Source organism: Triturus cristatus, chromosome 2_2, assembly GCF_964204655.1.
Source record: "Triturus cristatus chromosome 2_2, aTriCri1.1, whole genome shotgun sequence".
Lineage (NCBI taxonomy): Eukaryota > Metazoa > Chordata > Amphibia > Caudata > Salamandridae > Triturus > Triturus cristatus.
In genome coordinates this window covers 510,735,436-510,754,764 of record NC_140582.1, presented here as the reverse complement: position 1 = coordinate 510,754,764, position 19,329 = coordinate 510,735,436, and positions in this window count along the sequence as shown.

Here is a 19,329-nt window from a genome sequence, read left to right as displayed (position 1 = left end):
GGTGAAGGGAGGGGACAGGGCCTGAGTTAACGTGTGCAAACAAGCCCTGTGGCGCGCTTTAAGTTGGGGAAATAATTCCCCTTCAATCCTGAGGGACCCTGGGGGCCAACTAGCCCACCAGGTGCTTCCAGTAAGCGCCACTGCGCTGCGTTGCAGAAAGGTGGTCTAGGCCATGCCCCTTTTTACATCTCTCTGCAACGCAGCTCTGTGGCGCTTACTGGAGGTACCTAGTGGTCTAGTTGGACCCTAGGGACCCTCAGGATTCAAGGGGACTTAATCTCCCAACTTAAAACGGCCACAGGGCGTGTTTACACAGTGGGGAAGGGAGGGGACGGGGCCTGAGGTGACATGTGCAAACACGCCCTGTGGCGCGTTTTAAGAGGTAGTTTTAATCCCCTGCCCTATTATATACTAGGGGCTTACAGAGGAGGTCATGCTAATCACAGGGGGACCCTAACGCATAGTGTTCCCTAGTGTATGTAGGTGTTTTCAATGTATTATGAGTGTCTTTTAACATAGCACTGGCTCTAGGACTTGTTAGTCAGACTCAGTTACCACCAGTATCCATCTGAAAAAGTTGAGGGTACAGGATGATTTTGCAACAAGGCTTCTTTCTGCTCTTCTGTTTGTTCTTTCTGCATGTTATCCTTCTTCCTGCACTTTTCTTCGTCTTTGAGGACTTCTGTTGCTTCTTTCTGCATTTCTTTTTTTACTTTCTGTGCGTTTTTTCTTCGTTCTTCACATGTCCTATCTCAGTAGGCATAGTTAGAAATTAGCATTTAAAAAACCTTTGAAATTCACTGAAAAAACTATAGGTTTCAGGCACGTTATAGTTAGGAATTAGCATTTAAAAAACCTTAGAAATTCACTGAAAAAACCATAGGTTTCAGGGGCGTTATAGTTAGCTGGACTTTTCACTCGTACAAAACCATTACTCACTCATCATATGTACTCATACACCTATACATCCTGTTACACAACGCCACTCATCCATAGAGTTGCTCACACACATAGTCACTCATGCTAATAAAGAATCAAACATCCATTTACTTGCATATACAGTTATACACACACCACTACACTTACTTCTACAGAAACTTACACATACTTAGGGGCAGATTTATGTTCCCTGGCGCATCCCTGCAAATCAGCATGGATCCGCCAGGGAAGATGCGTCACGCAAGTTTGCCCTTGCGCCACCGCAGATGCGCCACATTTACAATGCGGTGCATTGTGGCGCAAGGACAAGCATATACGTGACGCAACTGCCGGCGTAAGGTTGGCGCAGTGCTGAAGTTGCGTCGCAAGCGCGACGCAACTTCAGCACTGTTCCAACCTACCCTATCCCTAACATGGTGCGTCAAGCCTTACGCCTGCTTCAAGCAGGCACAGGGTTTTGACCCATCAGCGTTGGGAAAGTGACTCCGTGAAATCTTATAGATTTCACTGAGTCACTTTTCAGGGGCGTTCCTGCGACGGAACGCCCCCCCCTGTGTCGAAACGCCCACGTGAAACCTGACGCAGGTTTCACGTGGCACAGGGCTTTACACCGTGACGCATCTCCATAGATGCGTCACGATGTAAATGGGGCACAACGCGGCGCAGGGTTTACGCCGCCGCTACGTCACAAAAGTGACGCAACGGCGGCGTAAAAGGGGCGCAAGTCCCACATAAATCTGCCCCCATGCCTTTTAAACAATCACTTATAGAAACACATACTTATTCATACAGGAACTCTTTCAATCTCTCACTCTCACATATACTCACTTATATACACCAATAGTCACACATATTAGTTTAAAACATATGTAGTTACTCATAAAGAGGCAATTGAGACAGTCATTCACTATCTAACACACCCATGCACACACTCATCCACCCATACAGTCCTGCACACATGCTGTCTTCAACACATACAAACACTCATTTATGCACCTATGCACTACGTAATACCCCCCACCGAACCATACAGACACTCAGACACTCATACTGATACTCAAAAAAACAACTAATAACCTAAATAGACACTCATGTAGCTACTCACCAACCCATGCAGCCACTTATACACAAAGTGAGAGACTGATACAGATATTTACATATTTAAACATTACTCACTAAGCCATGTATTCACTAAGATACACTTAATCAGTCTGTTATACAATCAATTTTTCAAAAACAAATCATCCATTTAGACACTTATATACCCATTTATTCTTCCATCGACCTTGAGATATACATATATAAAACATATGTAATTTTCAGAAAAACACACATTCACTTGATGATGTCATCAGTGATGTCATCAGTGATGTCATTTGAGATGTCATCAGTGATGTCACTGACCATGTCATGAGTGATGTAATCTGTGACGTCATCAGCAGTGCATTGCGGGTGCACGAGTTATAGTTAGCTGAACTAACTATAATGAGGGAATTTCAATGGTTTTGTACGAGTGAAAAGTCCAGCTAACTATAACGCCCCTGAAACCTATGGTTTTTTCAGTGAATATATATATATATTACCTTCAGGCAGTAGTCCTTAGTTAGTTGTAGTTAGGACCTAGTCCTAGTTTCCATAGATGTCGTTTGACAAATCTTGACAAACGTTTTCCCAAAAAGTTCACTCCTGATTCTTGTTGTGCTTGTTGCGTTTGAGAAGGTTTGGGGTAATTCATCAAGCAGGGGCTGAGACAAAAAAAAAAGGTTTAAAAACGTGCATTTTCCCATGTTAATTCCCATAGGACATTTAGACACTGTTACAGCTCGAACTGCTGAATGGAATTACACCAAATTTGTCAGGAAGGTAGATGTTGGTCCAGTGAAGTGCCTTTTTGTGATTTGGTGTAAATTTGTTCAGTAGTTGTGGAGTTATTGAAAGAAATTAAAATGTGTATATTTAGGTACATGGAAGATCAGTGACCCCTCCTGATCTTGTGCTGAGATTTGGTTGGCTGCCAACACTTCAAACCAAAAAGTGTTGGCAGACATCTTGGGACCTGGCTTGAGCCGAGTCTCAGAAAAAATTTAAACAGAAAAGAAATGGGGGCATTGTAGAAACACCCTGACCCCCTAGGCCTCTTGGGGGGTCCCACAGGGACACCGCAGGGCAAAAAAAGCATTTTGTTTTAAAATTTTGGCAGCACCCGCGTATCCGCCGAAAATGTTTTTTAAAAAAACAGAGCATTGGCTCTTGCACTTCATAACTAATCGGCCTCTGGGTGGGCCAGGTTCTGGAGGCATAGGCGTAATAAAGGAGGGGAGGCACATGGGCACCCCTCCTGGGGCTATTAATACCCCGGGGACCCACCACCTCTCCAGGGCTTCTCTGTAAATGAATGTGGCAGAGACCCGAATGGCCTCACCCGCTGCCCATGGGACCACCACCTCCCCGGGGCTTATTTATCTTTAAATGGGGGGCCTGCTTGTACCCGCTCAGCCCCGTGGAAAACCACCTCCCCGGGGCTTATTGTGAAAACAATACAGGGGACTGCACGGACCCCCCTCCGCAGCTCCAGGGGCTGCCACCTCCCCGGGGCTTTTGTTAAATTGAATGTTTCCTGGCCACACTTTCCACTTCCTGGAGCCATAGATGGCCTCGGGTACCGCCACCCCCAGGGCCTGCTCCAGATTAGTCCGGGGGTTCCCACCTCCTGGGACATAGTTGTTTGCTATGTCTTGGTGGGAGCTTTTCTGCTCCCATCAAGCCATACCAAACGTAAAATGCTCTTACTAGCTGGACACGGAGCAAAATTGCTTTCACAGAGAGGGAACTGTATGTTCAACAGCTCCGTCTCTGTGAAAGCAATGCCGGCTCCCGGAGGAGGCGGGGAACTAGCAGGGACCACGGGGGCCTTCGGGCTCCCCTTGTGTTCCCCAACAAAAGTAACTGGGTGCCCTGGATGGGACCAGAGCACCCAGAATAGAGGCTGGGGCCTGGGAAATTGGGTGACTGGAGCCCAAATCTGCCCAGGAGGGGGAGCGTGCGGACCCCCATCTTTAATTTAAATAATATATAAAGGCGGGGCCCTGCGGGATTGGGTCCCTGGGGCCACAATTGACCCAGGAGGGGGTCACTCAGCCCCTCTCTTGAATTTTTTAAAAATAAGAAAAATAAAGGCTGGGGCCCGAGGGATGGGGCCTTTAGGACCGAAATCGGACCAGGAGGGGGTCAGGTGGCACCCCTACCCTTATGTATCAATTTTATAAAACAACAAATAGACCGGCAAGTAACCGGAGGCCCTGTCCCCTTTCACCACCACTCTGAAAATGTGCAGCATGGTGCACAAGTGGTTGGGGGATGAAGTCCCCTTGGCTGCAGAGGGTCCTTGGGGGCCAACAACCTCCCCTGTTACCTCCAGTAAGTCCCACACTGGGGGATTGCTGAGAGGTGATCGGAGGCCCTACCCCCTTTCTCCACCACTCTGCAAATGCACCTCCTGGGGCACTACTGGTAAGGGGATGAAGTCCCCTTGGATGCTGAGGGTCCGTGGGGGCAAGGAACCCCTTCTGCTACCTCCAGTAAGTCCCACAAAGCAGGATTGCTGAGAGGTCCTTGGTGGCCACGCCCCCTATCTCCACTACTCTGCAGATACGCATGCTGACACACTACTGGTTGTGGGATGTAGTCCATACCATCAATCCACGCTGTCAAAAGCGAAAAATTAACAACATATAAGTGGTATGCTGGCGTAACGAAAGATCAGACTTATTGGCATCTGTTATGTTATGTTATGTTAATAGTTTATAAAGCGCGTGAATCCCCCCCAGGGGGGTCTCTCAGCGCTAGCAGGCACTGTTTGTAAGTGAATGACCAATTGGAGTGTGTTTCTCTGTTTAAATCTCTGCAATCATGAAACTACCTGTGGGAATGGCATTGAGAAAGGCAAATCTCCCACAAAACGCATCTACCACTACAGAATAAAAGGATTTTGCTTGTACCCGCTGAGTGCTCCTGATGTTCTTTGAGCGTCCTTGGTGGTGATATATATATATATATACATATATATATATACATATATATATATATTATCTACTGGCGGTCGCCAGTGGATAGTTATAGTTAGGACCTATTTTCCATAGGAAATCCGCAACATTCTATTGGGAATATCTTTGGCGCCGATTGATGAATCTTCGCAAAATTTTCCAACCTTTTGGCCAGCTCCGCTCCGCTCCTACCCTGAAAGTTTCACGGTGATTCGTCAAGCGGGGGCTGAGAAAAAAGGGGGGGTCCCAAAACGCGTTTTCCCCATGCAATTTCCCATAGGATCTGTTGTCGCAGCTACAGCCCGAACCGCTGAACGGAATGACACCAAATTTGGCAAAGAGGTAGTCCTCAGTTCGGACTCGTGCCTTTTGCATATATGATGTGAATCTGTTCAGTAGTTCCTGAGAAAATTAGGGTAAAAAAGTTAGTGATATCTATGGCCGCGGAGGATCCGCGGACCGTACACGTACCGTACGCGCACCCTCCCCAAACCGAGCGTGCACCCTCCCGATCGCGCGCTGAATGCTAATTGGCTGTCGAGTGTCTCTCTACATTCGAAACCAGGAACTGTTGGCAGCCATTTTCTGCCTCGGTAGAAGCGAGGCTGAAGAAGCAAGGGGAAAAAGTGTGTAAAACATATAAAGGGGGCAGAGTGGAAAAACTCTGACCCTCTAGAGGTGCTTAGGGGGTCCTAGAAGGACCCCCTGGGGCCCCCCCTTTTTTTTTTTTTAAACGGCGAAATGCGCGCACGGTGCGCGCATCCTATCGCGTTGGGTGTACGGATTCTCTCGCGTTGGGTGAGCGGTTCCTAACGCGTTTGGTGCGCGGATCCAAAAACTATGGAAAAAAATATATAAAATAAGTTTTAAACATATGGTTAAAAAAGTATTTTAAAAAATATGTTTGAAAATCCCATTAAGTTCAAATAATATTTTTTAATTTTTAAAAGAATTAATTGAAAGAATATGTTTAAAAAATGGTGATAAAAAAGTATTTAAAAAAATGTATTTAATGAAATTGACACACTGAATTTGAAAAATATAGAAATCCAATCAAAATCATTAAACATGATATCTTCAGAGATAAGTTATAGATAGGAATTAGCATTTAAAAAACCTTTGAAATTCACTGAAAAAACCATAGGTTTCATGTACGTTATAGTTAGGAATTGGCATTTAAAAAAACCTTTGAAATTCACTGAAAAAACCATAGGTTTCAGGCACGTTATAGTTAGGAATTAGCAATTGTAAAAACCTTAGAAATTCACTGAAAAAACCATAGGTTTCAGGGGCGTTATAGTTAGCTGGACATTTCCCTCGTACAAAACCCTAGAAATTACCCTGTTATAGTTAGTTCAGCTAACTATAACTCGAGCCCCCGCAATGCACTGCTGATGACGTCACATATTACATCACTCATGACATGGTCAGTGACATCACTGATGACATCACTGATGACATCTCAAATTACATCACTGATGACATCACTGATGACGTCAACCATGTGATAAATTAGTGCATCTTCTCACACCCTAATATAACCTTTGATACACCGACTCAAAATTTCAAACGGCCATTTTGACAACCATAGATACTCCAATACCAATAACTACACACCCACTCATTGACTTTTAGGTCTACATACATGTCCACTCACTCACCTGTACAGTCACTCATACTTACAGTCACTCTGTGCATTTATACACCTATATAGATACTCACACACCGCCAATCATCCATTGAGGTACTGACACATCTAGTCAGTCATGCAAATAATTAATCACAGTCCAATTTACTCACCTATACAGTTAAACACACTCAAGTTCACTTACCCATAAAAATACTAACAAATTCTGTGTCTTCCTGCAGAAAAACAAACAGCACATGACACAGATATCCTTGCACTATGGCGCATACAGCCACTCCCAAAATCACACACTCTCACATATAGATAGTTATATACTCTTACACACATACACTGCGTTTCACATATGTAGTTAATGACACATGTACAACTGAGATATACATTCAATCACTAACACACCCATACATACACTCACCCAACCATACAGTCCATCACAGATGCACTCTTAAAACCATGCACCCACTGAATCACCCACTCACACATCTAGTCACAGAGTCACACACACCCTACCCACACAAACACTCAGGCACCCATACAGATACTCAGACAACCAATCAATAACCCATATAGACACTCATATAGCTATTCACAAAACCATGCAGCCACTTATACATCAACACACAGACACATACAGACATTCACACAGTTTAGTCACTAGTCTGCAGTAAGATACATTTAATGACTCACTTATAGAGTCAGTTACGCACCTAGAAAATCATCCATTCACACACTTGTACACCCACTTATTTTTCAATAGGCCTTTCCCTATATATATTAAACATATTAAAACTGTTCAGAAACACATACTCAATGGATGATGTCATCAGTGATGTCATCAGTGATGTCATTTGAGATGTCAACAGTGATGTCATCAGTGATGTCACTGACCATGTCATGAGTGATGTAATATGTGACGTCATCAGCAGTGCATTGCGGGGGCTAGAGTTATAGTTAGCTGAACTAACTATAACAGGGGAATTTCTAGGGTTTTGTAGGAGGGAAATGTCCAGCTAACTATAACGCCCCTGAAACCTATGGTTTTTTCAGTGAATTTCTAAGGTTTTTTAAATGCTAATTCCTAACTATAACGTGCCTGAAACCTATGTTCTTTTCAGTGAATATATATATATATATATATATATATACATTTATATATATTCACTTAAAAAACCATAGGTTTCACACCTGTTATAGTTAGCTGGACATTTCCCTTGTAAAAAACCAATGAAATTCCCCCGTTATAGTTAGTGCAGGCAACTATAACTCACGCGACCGCAATCCTCTGCTGATGACGTCAGATATTACATCACTGATTAAATATGTGTCTTTCTGAAAAATAAATATTTGTAATATATGTATAGCTAAAGATTAATGGAAGAAGACATGGGTAAATAGGTGTCTAAATGCAGTGATGTAATATCTGACGTCATCAGCAGAGGATTGCGGTCGCGTGAGTTATAGTTGCCTGCACTAACTATAATGGGGTAATTTCATTGGTTTTTTACGAGGGAAATGTCCAGCTAACTATAACATGTGTGAAACCTATGGTTTTTTAAGTGAATTTGCAAGGTTTTTTTAAAAGGTAATTCCTAACTATAACGTGTGTGAAACCTATGGTTTTTTAAGTGAATTTGTGCGGTTTTTTAAATGCTAAGTTATGTATTTATTAATATATTTTTTTTCAGGTTCTTCACCGTGCACGCACCGTGCACGCACGGTGCGCTTCACTCAGTGTGCGCACTCGGTGCGCTTCGCGCACCGAGCACACACGAAGCGTTGTGCGTGCCGAGCGCGCACAGTGCCGCACCCCGCGCTTTGTCGAAAAAAATAAAAATGTTTTTTTCATCCTTGGGGGTCCTTCAGTGACCCCCTGTCAAAGGGTAGGGGGTCAGGAACTGTCCACCCTGACCCCTTTTCACATTCTCCACCTTTGTTTTTCACTAATTCAGACTGCGAGAGACAAAATGGCGGCCGACACTTCCTGATTTCGACCGACTGGAATGTTTACTGTCATGTAACCACCAATCAGAATTACGCTCGCGCACGTCAGCGTGCGCGTACGGTATGCTTACTGTACGCGCCTATAGATATATATGTACATTTAACTGAAATTTTCTCAGGAACTACTGAACAGATTGACTCCAGATATTCAAAAGGCACATCCCTGACCTGAGGACTTTCTCTTTGCCAAATTTCAAATAATTCTGTTCAGCCGTTCGGGCTGTACCTTGGACTAAAGGTCCCTATGGAAAAATGCATGGGGAAAACGCGTTTTGGGACCCCCCTTTTTTCTCGGCCCCCGCTTGACTAATCACCCCGAGACTTTCAGGTTAGGAGCGGAGCGGAGCGCCCCACCTATTTTGAAAAATTCGCGAGGATTCGTCAACCGGCGCCAAAGTTATTCAAAATAGAGTTTTCAGATTTCCTATGGAAACACGGTCCTAACTATAACTATCTACTGGCCACCGCCAGTAGATAATATATATATATATATATATATATAGCTAGATCGATATATAGATATAGATATATATATTGTGAGAAGTTGGCCTGGCGTATGCTGGTCACTAGTTATAGTGGCCACCTTGCACCAGTCCAATTCGACTCTTATGGTAGATAGGTTTAAGACAACCTTTTAAAGAAAGCTATCCTAGTGGTAGCTGTGGAGAGCAGCCTTCAGGCTAAGTCTCAGAGGAATGTAAAGCAGCTTGTTTTACCTTATAATCTCTTGAATTACCAAATGAAAGGACATCACACAGGTATATATATCAAATATATATGTATTTATTTCTAGACACACTCACTAATCTCTTTATGAGATTAGAAGCCAGGAACACATTCAAATATCAACGTTTCACAATAAGTTAAGCACAAATAAGCCTGGGGCCCTAGGGGCGTACCAGGCCATATACTAAAAAAGAGGTTTAGGAAAGTCGACTTGCAAGGGGACAAGGCCTAGGGCCTGTAGAATCGCTGGGGCTTCACTAATCCACCCAAGGCAGGTAAGTAAAAGACCCACGGGAGACACGTGCAGTGTGAGAACACAGCCGCGGGTTCCCTATTGATTTCAATGGAGCAAGATGCATTTGGATTTTTAAAGTTTTAGGGTACTTCGAGTAGGTCTACAAGCAAGCCACTTACAAGGTAAGTAATTCGAGGGCCAACACACACTAGGGCACCGGAGTGCATGAGTTACCTCACCCAGGGAAGCCGGGTGCATAGGCGTCTTTTGGTGTCGGGCCGCTTCGCTGTTTTCTATGGAAGCCAAAGAAGATTTGCTGCTTGCGAAGAGTGAAGAAGTGTCCGGTGGAATCCAAGGCTGGATTCAAGATGAAGAAGACCTGAAAGCAGAAGGGTTCACAGTCACTTGCCAGTGACCCAGGGCCAGGAAGATGGATGCCCACGGATGTCGGGTGATTTCAGGTGATCAAGGGTGTTTTGACTCTTCGCCCACGAGGTCCAGGAGGCATCGACGATGACTAGCAGCTGGATTCGGAGTGTCCCGCAATGTCTGCAGCTTACTGACGTGCCGGCAACCAGATTGGAGCCAACAAGCATTGGCAACAGCAAGTCTTGTGGAAAGTGAATAAAGTCAGCGGTGCAGACCAGCAAGATCTGAGGGACTCACCAAGTGAGAGTGAGTGAGGGCAGGCCTGGAGCAACCAGGGGAGCCCTTTGGTTTAATAAGAAAGTCTTCAGGGGATCCACAAACCAACAGGCAAGGGATCGCAAAGACGCCTTGTGAGGAAATACTTTACAGTATCCCACGGTCACTCAGGACAGGGTAGGCCTCTGATATTCGGTGCACAACCTGCTGGAGGCTGGGCCACAAATGGTCCAATGCACAAGTTCATAGAATGTCGTGAAGGGGTTGCACTCGACAATAGTGCACGGTATCCGGGTATTGCTGTTCCTCATCTCTCGTGGGGTGCACTCGCCTCAGCTCTGCTGGGGACTCACAATGGCCGTCGAGAAGTCAGGAAATCTACTTCCGGGGCTGCAGGGACTTCGGACTCCGGCAGGAGCGGGAAAGTTTGCGACCGTAGATTCAAAGTTTTGGGTCCTGCCAAGCAGGGGAGTCACTCCTTGACTCCAAGGGAGATTCTTCCGTCTTCTAAAGGTAGTGGAACGTCGAAGGACCAGGATTCTTCTTGTAAAGCGTCGTCCAGGGATATCTAGTTTGCAATGGCAAGGGTTCCCTATCTTATACTAAAAGAAAGGGAGGGACTAGCTTTATGACCACTCCTCTGGGAGGGTCAGGGTAGGAGGTGGTTACACCCACTTCCCTTTGTCCAGTTTCGCGCCAGAGCATGGACAGGTTGCCCCTGAACTGGTTTGAGCTGACATATGCACAGAGGAGCCTACTGCTCCCTCGGTGCAGGACTTCAAAGCACTCTAGGAGTGCACCCACCCAGCCCCAATACACTAAATCCTGTCTGGAAGGTGGTTACACCTCCCTGTCTCAGGATGCCTATTGTTGGGCCTCCTCCACTCCGAGTTTCAGTCAGCAGCAGGAGGGCAGCCCAGTGTCTGTGCTGGTGGCATCCATTTTGTGATGCCAGGGCTCTTTCAGATTTCTACTGTGTTTCCACAGTAGGCACATGTCGTTCCCTATAGAAGGGTGGGATCATACTCCCACACCAGTTACTGGTGTGGGGGTATGATTCCAAGTTGTTTGACACCAAACATGACATGTTTTGATGCTGTCATTCCAAAGTTAGCATTTACCGTTAACTTATAATGCACTTAAGAGTATATGGTTTAACCACATCCACAAACAGCCACAGAGGATAGACTCTGCCAGCTGCAGAGGGGTCCTGCTCATGCAGAGGCACCCCCTCACATTGTAAACCAAGCACCCTGCCCTCAGGAGTGATAGGGCCTGCCTTAGGGGTGACTGATAGGTTTATATGTGTGTGTATGGTGAGATATAGGAACCTGTACCTCAGTGAGGAGTGCTAACACTACCTCACCCAGGCTGCAGTAGCAGGCCTGTGGTGTCAGATTTAGTCTGCTTTCCAGGGGTGGCATAATACATGCTTCAGCCCCTGGTAGGCCTGTGAAGAACCTATGCCCTTGGTACCTAAGGGACCATATACTAGGGGCTCATAAGGTACCACAGTATCCAATCACTAGTGCATCTGATATGCACTCCAAGTCGTTTAGAGAGAACAGAGAGACTGGGGCCCTGATTAGCAGGGAGCCAGCCAGACTATAGCCAGAAACCAGTGTTAACATCAGAAAAAAAGTGGGGGCAACATAAGTGCAGATCCTACTCTCCTACACAACCCCCCCCAAACGCAGGGACACTAAACTAACCTTGACCAGTTGAGTCTTCGTGTTCCAAATGGAAATACCTTGAGAGTCCACCTGCATTGGCATGTTGGGTCCCAGGTCTATGTTCCACTGTATAGTTCATCCCCTGTAGGGAAATGGACCACCTAAGCAATTTAGGGTTTTCTCCTTTCATCCGTTTGAGCCATAGGAGGGGCTTGTTGTCAGTCTGAACTATGAAGTGAGTGCCAAACAAGTATGGCCTCAGCTTCTTCAGGGCCCACACCACAGCAAAGGCCTCCCTCTCTATAGCTGACCAACGTTTCTCTCTAGGGGTCAGCCTTCTGCTTATAAAAGCTACTGGCTGGTCTTGACCTTCATCATTCAGTTGAGACAGTACAGCTCTCACACCCAGCTCAGAAGCATCTGTTTGGACAATGAACTTTTTTGTGTAGTCTGGACTCTGTAAGCTGGGGGCAGTGCACATGGCCTGCTTTAGGTCATCAAATGCCTCTTGACAGCTAGCTGTCCACTGAACCTTCTTTGGCATTTTATTTGAGGTAAGGTAATTTAAAGGGGTCACTATGGATTCATATCCCTTAACAAACCTCCTATAGTACCCAGTCAGCCCTAAAAAGGTTCTCACCTGTGTCTAGGTGGTTGGAGCTACCCATTCCATTATGGTCTGGATTTTGCTCTGCAATGGTTGAACCTGGCCTCCACCTACAAGGTGGCCCAGGTACACAACCTGACTATCTGGCACTTAGTGGCCTTGATAGTGAGGCCTGCTTTTTGCAGGGCCTCCAAAACATTTCTGAGGTGGACCAGGTGATCCTGCCAGGTAGAACTAAAGACAGCAATATCATCTACATAGGCTGAGCAATAAGTTTCCATACCTGTCAGAACTTTGTTCACCAACCTCTGAAAAGTGGCAGGTGCATTCTTCAAACCAATGGGCATCACCACAAAGTGGTAGTGGCCACCAGGGGTTGAAAATGCTGTTTTGGCCTTTGCATCATCAGCTAACTTGATTTGCCAGTAGCCAGCTGTTAGGTCAAATGTACTCAGATATTTGGCTGAGACCAAAGTATCAATGAGTTCATCTACCCTGGGAATTGGAGAGGCATCAGTCCTGATGACTGCATTGAGGCCTCTGTAGTCAACACAAAACCTCATTTCTTTCTTACCACCCTGGGTATGAGGTTTAGGCACAAGGACTACTGGACTAGCCCAAGGGCTATCTGAAGGCTAGTTCCAACATTTTCTGGACTTCAGTCCTGATACAGTCCCTGACATGGTCAGGTTGCCTGTAGATGTTACTCTTGGCAGGCAGACTGTCTCCAGTGTCCATCTCATGGGTGCACCAGGAAGTCTGACTAGGGGTCAGGCTAAACATATGTCTGAACTGCTGCAGAACTTGTCTGGACACAGTTTGCTGATGGTCAGTGAGGTTGCTTGCCAAAGCAACACCATGTGCTGACCCATCATCAGGGTTCCATGAGAGCAGGTCAGGGAGAGGGTCACTCTCCTCCTTCTGTTCCTCATCAGTTGCCATGAGCAAGCCCATGTCAGCCCTGTCCACATATGGCTTTAATCTGTTGACATGGAGCACCCTAAGGGGGCTCCTGGGAGTTCCAAGATCCACTAAGTAGGTGACTTCTCCCTTTTTCTCAACAATTGTATGCGGGCCACTCCACTTGTCTTGGAGAGCTTCTGGGGCCACAGGCTCCAACACCCACACTTTCTGTCCTGGCTGATAGACAGTCAGTACAGCCTTTTGGTCATGCCAAGCTTTTTGTAGTTCTTGGCTAGCCTCCATGTTTTTGGTTCCCTTCATCATGTATTCAGGCATCCGGGAGCGGAGACCAAGTACATGGTCCATCACATCCTGTTTGGGAGGTTTGAGAGGTAACTCCCAGCCCTCCTTCACCAAACATAATGGACCTCTTACAGGATGCCCAAACAGAAGTTCAAAAGGGCTGTAGCCAACCCCCTTCTGTGGGACCTCTCTGTATGCAAATAGAAGGCAGGGAAGTAAAAGGTCCCATTTTCGCCTAAACATTTCTGGGAGGCCTTTAATCATTCCCTTTAGGGTTTTGTTGAACCTTTCAACTAACACATTGCATTGTGGGTGATAGGGAGTAGTGAACTTGTAGTTTACACCACACTCCTTCCACATTGCTTTGAGATACTCTGACATGAAGTTGGTATCTCTGTCAGATATAACGTCCTTAGGGAAACCCACTCTGGAGAAAACTCCAATGAGGGCTCTTGCCACCACAGGGGCTGTGGTGGTCCTGAGGGGAATTGCTTCTGGGTACCTGGTGGCATGATCCACTACCACCAGGATAAACCTGTGCCCAGATGCAGTTGGAGGGTCAAGGGGACCAACAATGTCAATCCCTACCCTTTCAAAGGGCACCCCCACCACAGGTAGTGGCATCAGGGGGGCCTTTGCTGTGCCACCTGACTTGCCACTGGCTTGGCAAGTGGCACAGGAGCGACACAACTCCTTTGTGTCCTCTGACATGTGTGGCCAATGAAAATGTGGAGCAAGCCTATCCCAGGTCTTGTTTTGGCCCAAGTGTCCTGCCAAAGGGATGTCATGTGCTAGGGTCAAGAGGAACCCCCTAAACTTCTGAGGTACTACCAACCTCCTGGTGGCTCCAGGGGTAGGATCTCTATTCTCAGAATATAGGAGTCCCTCATCCCAATAAACTTTATGGGACCCACTAGCACTCCCAGCAGCCTCAGCAGCAGCCTGCTGTCTGAGGGGTTCAAGAGAGGGGCAGCACTGTTGCTCCTTACTCAGATCTTCCCTGGAAGGTCCCCCTGCCCCCAAGAACTCAACCTGACCAGGCTCAAGTTCCTCTGGGGCAGTTCCTTCTTCAGGATCTGCTTCTCCTCCCCCAGAAGGGGAATCTGAGATCTGAGACAGAGGGGAAGGCACTGCCTTAACCCTACTGCTCCTCCTCTTAGGTAGCATCTGGTCCATATTTTCAGGATCCAGAGCTGGTTCAGCTTTATCCTCTGCCACCATGGTGACACTAGCACCTGTGTCCCTGAATACCAAAGGCAAGCCCGTCTGCGCCCGTCCGCGTCCGACAGGGACTAAGGGTCACCCCCCCTGGTCCCCCCACTAGGACTCAATATAGCATCAATGCCCTTCTCACACTTAAACCCCCCAAGGAAGCCCGCTGTCACCAACTCTACCACCCTCTAGCCCTCCCCACCTCCTGTCCCCATTGTAACACTAGTCTCAAACCACGCCGGCATACCCCGGAGCAGCAAAGCTTCACCATACTACTCCTCAACTGCAGATCTCTGCCTAAACACATTGCAGAAATCTGTCTGCTAATTGACGAGCATAACCCCGACGCTATCCTATTAACCGAGACCTGGTTAACACCTGAATGCGACCCAGATATAGTCCAAGCGCTTCCCCCTGGCTACCAGATCGCCCGCAGAGACCGCACCCGGCGACAAGGAGGAGGTATTGCAGTCATATACAAATCCGCATATCAATGTCATTGCACACCGGACCCGATCCCAGACTGCGAAAGTATGTCCTTCTGTCTGAAATTTACCCCTAACGATAGCCTAACAGGAATACTCCTGTACCGCCCCCAGGACCCTTAAACAATTTTCACTTGTTACTGCCTTCGCAAGTAGCAGTCTCCGCCATGTCCCCCATCCAACTTCACGATACTTGGCGACTTTAACCTGCACTTTGACGACCGGTCCGACAACACTGCCAATGAGCTCATCTCCAGCTTAGCCGCCATCCAACTGGAGCAACTAATCAAGACTCCCACCCACAATAAAGGTCATCTACTTGACCCCGTATTTAGTAACTGCCCCAAACTGTCAGTAGGTTCCATCATACACCTTCCGTGGACAGACCACTTTCTCATCCCCCTCACCTGGTCCATCCACAAAAACACTCCTAAAACCCCTCCCTCACATACAAGGAGGAACTGGTCAAAACTCCCGCTAGAACAGTGGGATAACCAACTAACGGCCACGAAACCCCTGCTCACCCAGGACCCCCTACTGGATAGTGGGAGCTTCAATGAATGGATCAAGGACTCCCTTGACACCGTTCTTCCAAATAAGAAAACTGTATCAAAAAGAGCTCAAGGATCGTCCCCCTGGTACTCAGAAGAACTCAGAGAACTTAAACGTCAGTGTAGAAGGTCTGAAAGGAAATAGCGCCTTGATTATACTACTACTGACAAAACCAGATACAAGGAAGCCATAAAGGCATATAAACTTGGGATCACTATAGCCCAATCCACTTACTACAAAGAAAAAATTCTCTCTGCCAGATCCAAACCCAGAGAAATTTATCAAATCGTCAAAACCCTTTCCAAAATTTCCCCCTCGGCAGTGCCTGCCGATAACCCCATCGGCCGCTGCAATAATCTAGTCGATTTCTTTCACCAAAAAATCAACAATATATATTTTTCCTTCACTACCTCCACTCCCGAGCCAAATATCAATGAACCTCAGCTCCCAGCAGATATAACATGCTCACGCCTAATAACCATGAGCAATGTCCCACCATTAGACCTGGAAACGCTTCAAACTCTCGCATTACAGATAAAATCTGGCTCTCCCTCTGACCCAGCACCCCCCCTTACGATGACAATGGCCAGCCAAATCATTCTCCCCACCCTCCTAGAGCTACTGAACTGCTCCTTGGAAAAGGGAGTTGTTCCTCCCATTTGGAAACAGGCGATGGTGAAAGCGCTTCTGAAAAAACCCAATCTTGACGTGAACGATTCTAACAACTATCGTCCCATTTCTCTGCTACCCTGGCCTAGTAAAATGCTGGAGAAACATGTTAATCTCCACCCAACAAAACACCTCGAAGAAAACCTTCTACTGGACGTCACCCAAACAGGATTCCGCCCAAAACATGGCACGGAAACAGCTCTCCTAGCCGTGGTGGAAGAATCAAGAAAGATCCTAGATCAAGGGGGATCGGTGGCAGTGGTCCTCCTCGACCTCAGCGCCGCATTTGACACTGTGTGCCACAAAACTCTATTACATCGACTATTCGATATCGGAGTCTCTGGAAATGCTCTTGCATGGTTGAGATCCTTCTTGAGCGGAAGAACTTTCCAGGTCTTCGATGGTGACTCATGCTCCACCAGCAAACCTCTGAGCTGCGGGGTGCCCCAGGGCTCCTCCCTAAGCCCCACGCTGTTCAATGTGTACATGAGACCGCTGGCTGGGATCATTCGTCAATATGGTATCAAAATCATATCATATGCGGACGACACCCAGCTCGTGGTCTCCCTGGCACAGAAGAACAGCAGGCTCCCGCAGGCAAACATGGCATCCTGCATGGAAGACATAAAAAGCTGGATGACGGCATCTTCCTTAAAACTGAATGGGGACAAAACCGAGATCATGCTTCTCGGCCCCCCTTCCCCCACCACCATCACCCAGCTATGGCCTTCCAGTTTGGGTCCACCCCCTTCCCCGAAGGAGAACATCAAGAGCTTGGGAGTCTGGCTAGACAAATCCCTCACTCTTAACACCCAGGCAACGAAGACTTCAGCAATCTGCTTCGGGTTAATCCGGATGCTGAAAAAAATTCTCCCTATCCTACCCCTTGAAGCCAAACAAATCGTCGTTCAGGGCCTCATTCAATCGCGGCTTGACTTCAACAATGCCCTCTATTTGGGAGCACCAGAATACGTATTAGAAAAGCTTCAACGGACCCAGGACTGTGCAGCCCGGACCATACTCCAGATACCCCGCAGAGAATCAGTTAAGGCAGGGATTCGTTCGCTCCACTGGCTCCCTGTCAGGGAAAGAGTAAAATTCAAGTCCCTCTGTATTTCCCTTCAAGCCTTCCATAGAGTTGGCCCCCAGATCAACCACTCCCTTCTTACCCCCTACTGCCCCGGTAAACAACTTCGCTCCTCAAACGCCTGTCTTGCCACAGTTCCCCGAATCAAAAGATCTAGGGCAGGAGGCAGGTCCTTCGAGCCCAATGCTGCCAAGCTGTGGAACTCCCTCCCCCCTCCCTAAGATCTAATCAGATCCTCTCTTCGTTCCACAAAGAACTAAAAACCTTCCTCTTTAGAATCTAAGCCCCCTTCCTCCCCTCTCAGAGTACTATGCCTTCTGTGTCAGCGCATGGACGCCCTTGGGCAGCAGCCGCGCTATCCAAATCCCTTTTTCATTTCATTTCATTTCCAAAGCCTGTTTGCCATTTATTACAGGCTGCTGTTTGTATTTGCCCAGATTACTGGGGCTCACTAGGAAGGACATATCAATGTCTCCCTCAGAAACCAGCAATGCCTGACTGGGTACTCTGACTAGGCCAGAGTCCACTTCAGAACCCAGGGTTAATCCTACTACACCCTTATTCTGATTACCACCTCCACCAGTAGCTGTACTAGGGTGAACAGTTGCCTTAGGGGCAGAAGTGGTGGTGGTTTGGTCTTTGGACTTGGTACAATCAGAAGTCCAGTGCCCTTTCTGTTTACAGAATTTGCACCAGGGCTTCTTTTGGCCTTTTCCCTTTGTAGACTGTGAATCCCCACCAGATGAAGATTGTTGGGGCCCGTGTGAAGACTTCTGGTCTTTTGACTTATCCCCACATTTCTCAGAGCCTTTAGGATCCTGCTTCTTAGTGTCATCCCCTTGGTTCTGGGTTTTCTGCCTCACCCTGGTTCTGACCCATTTGTCTGCCTTCTTTCCCAATTCTTGGGGAGAGGTCAGATCAGAGTCCACCAGAGATGCAACAACTGGTTTGGGCAATTATTAAGGATCTGTTCTCTCATCATAAGATTATACAATCCCTTAAAATCAGTAACTCTACTACCAACCAGCCAACCCTCCAGAGCCTTGGTTGCACAATCTACAAAGTCTGTCCAGTCCTGATTCTGTGCTTTTTGGGTGTCTCTGAACTTCAACCTGTACTGTTCAGTGGTTAAGCCAAACCCATCTATTAATGCACTTTTCAGGACATCATAATCATCAGCATCCTCTTCTCTAAAAGTGAGGAGCATGTCTCTACCTTTATCTGAAAAGGAGAGCCATAAGATTGCTGCCCACTGTTTCTGGGGGACCTGTTGAACTTTACAGGCCCTCTCCATAGCAGTTATCCACTTGTGGATATCATCCCCACTCTGGTAGGGAGGAGCAACCTTGGACAGGTTCCTATGGCCTGGGATATAATCTCTGATTCTAGGGACACTGTTGCTGCCACCAGGGGGTTCTAACCCCTCTTTCCTAGAAGCTCTCTGGAACTCCAAGGCTTCTTTATCTAATGCCAACTGCTTGGCCTTAAGGGCAAATCTTGCTTCCTCATAATGTAGCAGTTTGTACATTCTTTCAGTAGAGGTCTCTCTTCTATTAACGTTTGAGCTCCTCTGATGAACAGATTCTCTTCCAGAGTGATATTAG